Consider the following 7,657-nt stretch of genomic DNA (forward strand, 5'->3'; position numbering starts at 1 on the left):
CATTTTGGTTTTTGAAACATGCTTCTCCTTCAGGGCTGTGGGGGCAAGAGTATCTCAGCACCCTCACCAGCCACTCGCTCATCAGGAGCCCCAGACAGTCCGTAAGCAGGCCTCTGTTCTCTCCCTGCCTTCCGACAGCCCTTCCGGTGCCAGGCTCTCTGCTAGGGGCTGGGCTCACACTGGGGGACAGGACAGACACGGCCCGTCTACTCCTGAAACATCACCTCATTCCAGCTGCTTCCACCCTGCGATGCCCTCAGGAAAACCCACGTGAGCCAGGAGGGCACCAGCAGCCTCACTCCAATATAGTGGTGTACTCTAGAGGGTCAATGACAAGACCACCACAAACCGTAAGGCTTCAGTGAAGTGAGAGGATACAAAATGAACATACACGGACCGTTAGCAAAGGTGGTAATGGTGGTGAAAATCCCATGTACAGTGTTAACAAAGAAGAGTAAATACTTTGGAATAAATTTAGGAAGAAACGTGCAAAACTATAAAGAAAAAGTTAAAGACACTGTGTAGGAGTTGAATATTCCATTCTTGGGTAGGAGGACTCAGCATTATAAAGATGTCAGTTTCTCTAAGTTAGTTTACAAATTCAGTGCAATCCCAATAGGAATCTCACAGGCTATTTTCTGGAATTAGTCCCATTTGACCAAAGTTCATGTAGAAAAAAAAAGACCCGCAGAAATAATCAAGAAACCACGGAGAGAGAAACACGATGTTGGGGGACTGGGCTTACTGACATTAAAACATTCTGTAAAACGCCTGTAACTAAAGCAGTGTGGTCCTGGTGCAGGAGGAGGTGGGCAGAGCCATGGGATAGAGCAGCCAGCCCGAGCTCGACCAGTGGAAGTAAGTACATGTGGAAACGGTATCTGATGAAAGTGTCATCTCAGACCATTAGGTTGCAGATGGACTTTTTAATGAACAGCACTGAGACGGCTGGTAACCATCTGAGAAAAGGTTAAAAAGATAGATCCATATCTCAGATCATACCTAAGAATCTCTGATTAGGGATCCAAATGTAGAAATTAAAACCATACAAGTACTAGAAGAAAACATGGATGAATTTTTTTTAACTTTGATGTAGAGAAAGCTTTCTACCTATGATTCAAAATCCAGGGGCACTAAAAAAATGAATAAATTTGACTAAATAAAAGTTTTAAAACTTGTATGACTAAAACATCATAAACAAGGGCAATCAACAAACTTGAAGAATAATCACAACATATCACAAAGAGCTAATATTCCTAAATATCCATAGATTATTTTAAAAATGAAGGACAAAGGAGCAACAGTCTAGTAGAAAGATGAGAAAAAGTCATGAACAATTTCCCCCAAAAGTTATAAAAATGACCCTTAAACATATGGAAAGTACTCATTCAATTCTAGAAATGCAAATACTGTGGTCTGAATACTTGTGTCCCCCCCAAATTCACATGGTAGAAACTTAATGCATAAGGTGATGTTATTAGGAAGTTGACTTATGGGAGGTGATTAAGTCACGAGGTGGGAACTCTCATGAAAGCAACTAGTGCTTTGTACAAAGAGACCCCCCTCCAGGGCCTTTTCTGCCACTTGACCCAGCGAGAAGGTGGTAGCCTGCAACCTGGAAGAGGGACCTGACCACAACCCGGCCGTGTTGGCACCGTGGTCCTGGACTTCTAGCCTCCAGAAATGTGAGAAATAAATTTCTGTTTATAAGCTACCCAGTGTGTGGTGTTTTATTATAGCAGCCTAGACAGACTAAAGACAGCAAATTAAAACTGAGGCACCAGTTCGCACCTACCAGCTTGGTAAAAACAACACATCTCCTCCAAAAACCCAGTGACCAAAATAACTACCTTCTGTTGGCGAGGCCCTGGGGAAACAAGCACTCTCGTAAATTGCTTGCGGGGAGGGGTTTGCAAATTTGCACAACTTTTCTGGAGAGAAATTCAGTAACAAATGGCTTTATGATCCAGCAGTCCCACTTCTAGAATCTGGTATATATATGCTTTCTACATCCTGAAAATATGTATGCACAGGTTATTTATTGCAGCATTGTTTATAAATGCAAAATATTGGAAACAACCGAAAGTCTCATCCGTAAGAGTAGTTACATGAACCACGGTACAGCCACAGAGTGGAGTGTGCTGCTATGAAACGAATGAGGAAGATCTCTCTGAACTGCTGATTTCCAGAACACACTATTAAGTGGGAAAAAAACAATGCCCAAATGAGCATCTCCGGCATGCTCCCCTTTATATAAGAAAAGAAGAGGCATGAGAAGACACACAGATGCAGAGGAAGCGATGGAAGAATCACCCAGAAACTGAAGAGGATGGTGGGGAAAGGCTGGGAAGAAGGGAGGGATGGGCTGCAGGGCTGAGAAGGGAACAGCACTGCCGTGAGTACACCTTTTGTATCACACCAACTCTCAGAGCCATAGAAACAGTTTCGCGTTCCCCCTCCCCACTAAATAAACAGTTAAGATCACTAGGATGTAGGAGGAACAGAAAATGGACTACAGGACTTGAAGCTGAACCTGACAGCCCCGGATGTGACTAGCAACCACACAGGGTGAGAAAGAAAGTAACCCTGTGGTTACCTAAGGTGCTAGTTTCAGGGGAAGCAGGATAAGGAATAAAAGAATTCTTCCTGCTATTTTGCAGTTTTTCTCTAAGTCTAAAATTAGTTAAAATAACGCCATGAGAAAAAAAAGCAGAACACAACACTGTGAATATGACAGACCCCAATTTTTAATATGTGTATGTGTGGGAAAAAAGGCCGAATATTGGGTACCTCCAGATGGTGGAATCTGCGGTAATTTTTGCTTTTGTTGTCATATTCATCTGCATTTTTTAAGTTTTCTTCTCATTGGATGTTTGTATATGGTAGATCCTTGGAAATAGTGGTAAATGAGACAAGTTTATCTGCTGGAGCTTATATTTTAGCAGGGGAAATGGAAAATGAATAAATACATGTAAAGTAGTTTTGTGCAGAAAATTAAATTAAATAAGCCGATGTGATGGAGAGATTGTTTGTCAGGGAAGGGTCCTCCAAGAAGGTGACATTTAAGTTGAGATGTGAGAAGACAGGAAGGAGAAGCGGGGGCTGGGGTATGGAGTGGGGGGGGGGCAGAGGGAGCTTTCTGCAGAGGCTGTGGGGTGGGGGTGGGCTGGACTTGTTTAAGAGCCTGGAAGAAGCCAGTGCTGCTTGGCTGCAGTGGGCTAGGGGGTGGGGGCACGGACGGGGTCAGAAGGGTAGTGAGGAGCTGAGCCTGTACGGTCTGGGGAGTCCCTGGAAGGGACCGAACATGAGAGTCATGATGAAACTTGGGTTTTAACAAGACTTCCAGCAGCTAGGTTAGGCTGTCTGTGGGGAGGGGGGGCGGGGAGGGGGGCAGAAGCTGGGAGACTGTGGAGGGGCTGGCATCCTCCGGGGATCTGAGTGAGAGACCGTGGTAGCTCAGACACGTGACTCAGGACACTGGAAGGAGGGACGTGGTCAGATTCAGGCTCTGTTGTGACAGAGTCATGGGTTGGACGAGGAGGGTGAGAGAGAAATCCAGGACGATTTCTATGGAAGCCCTCAGCTTTTGGGAAGATGGTGGGGTCTTTTACCTAGCTGGGAACACTGGGGAAGCAGACTTTTCGGGGAGAGCAAAACTTTTGTTTTAGTTTGGGTTTAGATTGCTAAGAGCAATCTGCTTAGTCAGGTGTCTGCCTCTGCACCGTCCAGGGGTGACAGGCATGCTCATTAGTGACCTGGGGGGGTGTCCTTGGGTGGAAGCTGGCACCTCCAGCACTCCCCGGGGGGAGGGATTTAGTGAGTGCTGGGGACCCTCGTACAGGAGAGGGGGCCTGGGCAGACCTCCAGAGCCTCTGTGTGTCGTGTGTTGGGGCTGCCGTCCTTGGCTGTCTCTAGCCCCATAAGTGGCTCTGATCGTCTATTCTCCTCAATCACAAGGCCCGGGAAGCCCCTGGCACGGCCTGCTAGAGCTGGGGGTCTGAGGACATGGGAGAGGAGTTCACTGAGCTCGTCTGTCCCCGAGGACATGCTCGGGGGAGCAGCATCTGTGCCAGGACAGGCCAGCTGTGGCTGTGCTTCTGGCTTGGGGTCCAAGGACTCCCCTGACTACTGGGGACTTGGTGGTGGGCAGAGCTGTCCAGGAGTGGTGACCCTTCTGTTCTCAGGAGCTGCACCAGGGACCTGGGCTGCTCACGGCTGCTACCCGAGGGGCAGCCATCTCACCTGAAAGTGGGCTGAGGGTCAGGGCTGGGCCCTGGGGTTGCTTCCGCTGTGGGCTGCTCAGGGGGAGTTCCTTGGGAAACAGGGTGTCCGGTGCAGAACAAGGTCGCTGTAGGGGTCAGGCACTCCTCCCTCACTGAGCCTGTGCTGGTGTGGCTCTGTGGATCGAGGGCACCATGGGGCTGGGGAGGGGGCTGTGGGGGCTTGTTGACACCTCAGGCAGCCTCGGGGCCACAGGCAGAGAGCCCTGATGGTCAGGGCCCTGGGCCTGGGGCCTCTCAGACCACACCCCTCCCGGGGGGCCTGGGCGTGGCCGGGCCTCCTGGAGGCAGTGGTGGGCCTTCCCTGGCCTTCTATCCGGGCTGTGCCTGCAGTGGGGGCTGGCCATCGTCACTCTGCCTGGCCTGAGCATCCACCTGCCTGAGGTTCGAGGACGGCCGCCAGTGCAACTCTCACCAGGAAGATCTCAAACACCATCTACTTGGTGTCCTTCTTGGTGATGCCCTGGATCAGTGGAAACTGGGTCATGGAGGTGGCCGGGTACCCAGCCTGCTCAGAAGGGTCTGCAGTATGTGTTCAGAAAGCACGGGCTGTGGTCCCAGTGTATGTCTGGAGCAAATGGATGTTAGAGGTGGGACGTGTCATGTTTTAATGTTGGTAAGCCCAGCAGAGTGGGTGGCATAGGCCAGGCAGGACCACGGGCTGATGCCCAGGGGCACTGGAGGTTCCTGAGAAGCAGGTGGGCTAAGGCATTTGGCCAAATGGAGCCCTGGCCCACAGTCATGTTGCCTCTGTCCTGTTTTACAGAAGGGCGCACTGAGGCCCAGAGGCAGGCCTGTGACTCGAGTCACGCAGCCAGAGAATGACTGAGTGGGGTGAGGCCCTGGTCTCCCGGCTCCCTACCCTGCAGCCCTGGCCTGCAGCCAGGGGAGATCACGCCTTCCTGGTGGCCTTCCGCAGCCCACCTCCTTCCCTTGTTTATTGCGAGCTCCTTGGCTCCTTCTCTTTAGAGAGGAGGTATTCCCCAGTGGTTAGGAGCAGCACTGCCTGAGTGTGAGTCCCGTCTGCACTGCCTCTTAGCTGGCGGCCATAGATGAGTTGCCTCGATCTCTTTAGACCTCAGTTTCTCCAACTGTAAAATGGGACCAAAGTCAGTTGGCATGATGGACATATTGTCCCCTCCAGAGCAGAGCCCTTACCTAGCCCTTCCCGAGACCACCTTGCTCAGGGGCATGGCAGTGCCTACCGTCAGCTTCCTGATTTCCTTCCTCCAGGGAAACAGAAGTAGGTGAACAGAGATTAGCTCCAGGCACTCTGGTGCTCACACCAGTTCGTGGCAGACAAGTTGGGCAGGGCTGGACACCCACCAGAAGTTAGCGGGCCCTTAGATTGGGGTCTATGTCCTAAAGCAGATAGAGCTGAGGAGGGTCCTGTGTCCAAGAGCTGCTTACAGGGCCCTGCGGGTGAGGGCTGCGTGCCTGCAGGCCCTGAGCAGGCCCTCACCCGCCCCCCTCAAGGTTTAGCAGCTGATGAGGTCACCCAGGAGGGTATTAGCTGGGCCGTTCATGGTAGCTCCAAGGGCCTGGATGTGAAAGAGAGCTCTGAGGGCCTCCCCAGGCCAGGCCCAGGCTGGCCAGCCTCTGTCCCGCCCCAGTGCTTAGTCAGGAAGCCAAAGAAGAAGTTGGGATAGCGAAAGAGAAAGCTGGACATAGCATAGCCCTGCTACTTCTTGTCACTCTGGAGGGCTGACATCTGAGGGCAGCTGGGGCCATGATCAGCTCCTGGCCCCACCTCTTCCCAGTGGAGCAGAGCAGTGGTCAGGCCCTATCCTGACCTTGACCCCCAAACAATGGGGAAGCCAAGCACATCAATGCCTGCCTCTTCCTCTTTCCACATCTGCTCTTGGGCCTCTGGGAGTTAACACACACAGACAGCCCTCAGCCAACCCAGGAGGGGTGGGGCACAGAAACCCCAGCCTCCTGCCAGCAGTTCTTAGGTATGTTCTGGGCGGTCTGGTCTTTCAGAGGGTCCTCAGTGGGATCCCCTAGGTGTCCACAGAAGTAACCTGTTCACAGGTGTACCCTCTATTGGCTCTTCCCCCTCCCTCATCCTAACACCAGACTTCATTGCTGGGCCTCCTGGGGTCGCCTCCCAAGTAAATTATTTATTCCCAGATCCTCATGCTGGGGACAGCTTATGGGGGGACAGAGATGGAAACAATCCCTTGTGCACTCTCCCACCTGCCCTTGCCTCTTTCCACTTGCCGTCTTCCTCCTCCGCTCCCTCCTTTCTCCCTCCCTCCCTCCCATTCACACAGCACTTCATTGATGATTTACTTGCTCATTGAGTTACTCAGTGACTCACTCCTTCTCCAAAGGCCAGCATGGCTCAAAGCGTGCCCCACGAGGAGCGTTTGTTGTGGGTTTTTAATTAGTCTTACATTTCGTGTGGCCACAGAAATGTGGGAACCACTGGGTTAAGTCAGGTCCCTCGGCTTTTTGTCCGTATGACTTCAGGGTCCCCTTCGCTGGTGTTCGGGGGAGTGATGTCCTTGAGCAGCCAGCCTGGGCCCCCCAAGCCAGCCTGGAGGCTTCCTGGGCAAGTGAGAGAAGGTCCCTGATGAAGTAGGTGGCTCGGCCCTGGAAAGTGCAGCTGAGGGGTGCAGGAGCTGGCCCTGACCTTGTAATAGCCCAGGAAGCCCTGGTTCTTGATCATTTGCTTTTTCCACCACTTGCTTTCTGTGAGATTCTGCCGGCCTGCCTGTGGAGTCACCAGGAAGGGCATCTGCCTGGCACTTGGCCTTGGAGCTGCCTCAGACTGCCGTTCACCACACCTGCTTCCCGTTCCTCTGCCCCCGCAACTTTTTCTGACTCAGTTGTCAGAGTGGTTCCTGTCCCTCTGGCTGGGAAGTGACTGCCCAGCTGCAGTGCCCTTTGAAAATGGATTCCCTGGGAAGTACCAGTTCTCCTTCTGTAGGGCATTCTGGATCAGTCCTTTTAGGTCCAATATTGGGGGTGCTACTCTAGTATTGGGGGAGCTACTCTTTCACACACTCGAGCTCATCTGATCCTGGGCCTTAGAAAGATTAGGTAACTAGTCCAGGATCTCACCGGCCACCCCTTGGTCTTCCCCTTGGGCTCCGTCCGGATTGGAGACATAGGTAGGCCAGGCCAGGGTGCAGGAAGGAGTGCTGGTAGCCATTGGCATCGTCATAGTCTGGGGCCAGCGAGAGGCAGAGAGGCCCTTGTCCATCACTAGGCTGAGTACTCCTTTCTCCCATTTTATGAATAAGGAGACCGAGGCAGGGAGGGCAAGAGCTGAGTTTGGAACGCAGGTATATTCGTTTCTTACTACGCTGTAACAACCACAAATTTATTATTTTATCATTCTAGTTACCAGAACTCCACAATCAGTCTCA

Source organism: Sturnira hondurensis, unplaced genomic scaffold (assembly GCF_014824575.4).
Source record: "Sturnira hondurensis isolate 20B ecotype Veracruz unplaced genomic scaffold, ASM1482457v3 Scaffold0003090, whole genome shotgun sequence".
NCBI lineage: Eukaryota > Metazoa > Chordata > Mammalia > Chiroptera > Phyllostomidae > Sturnira > Sturnira hondurensis.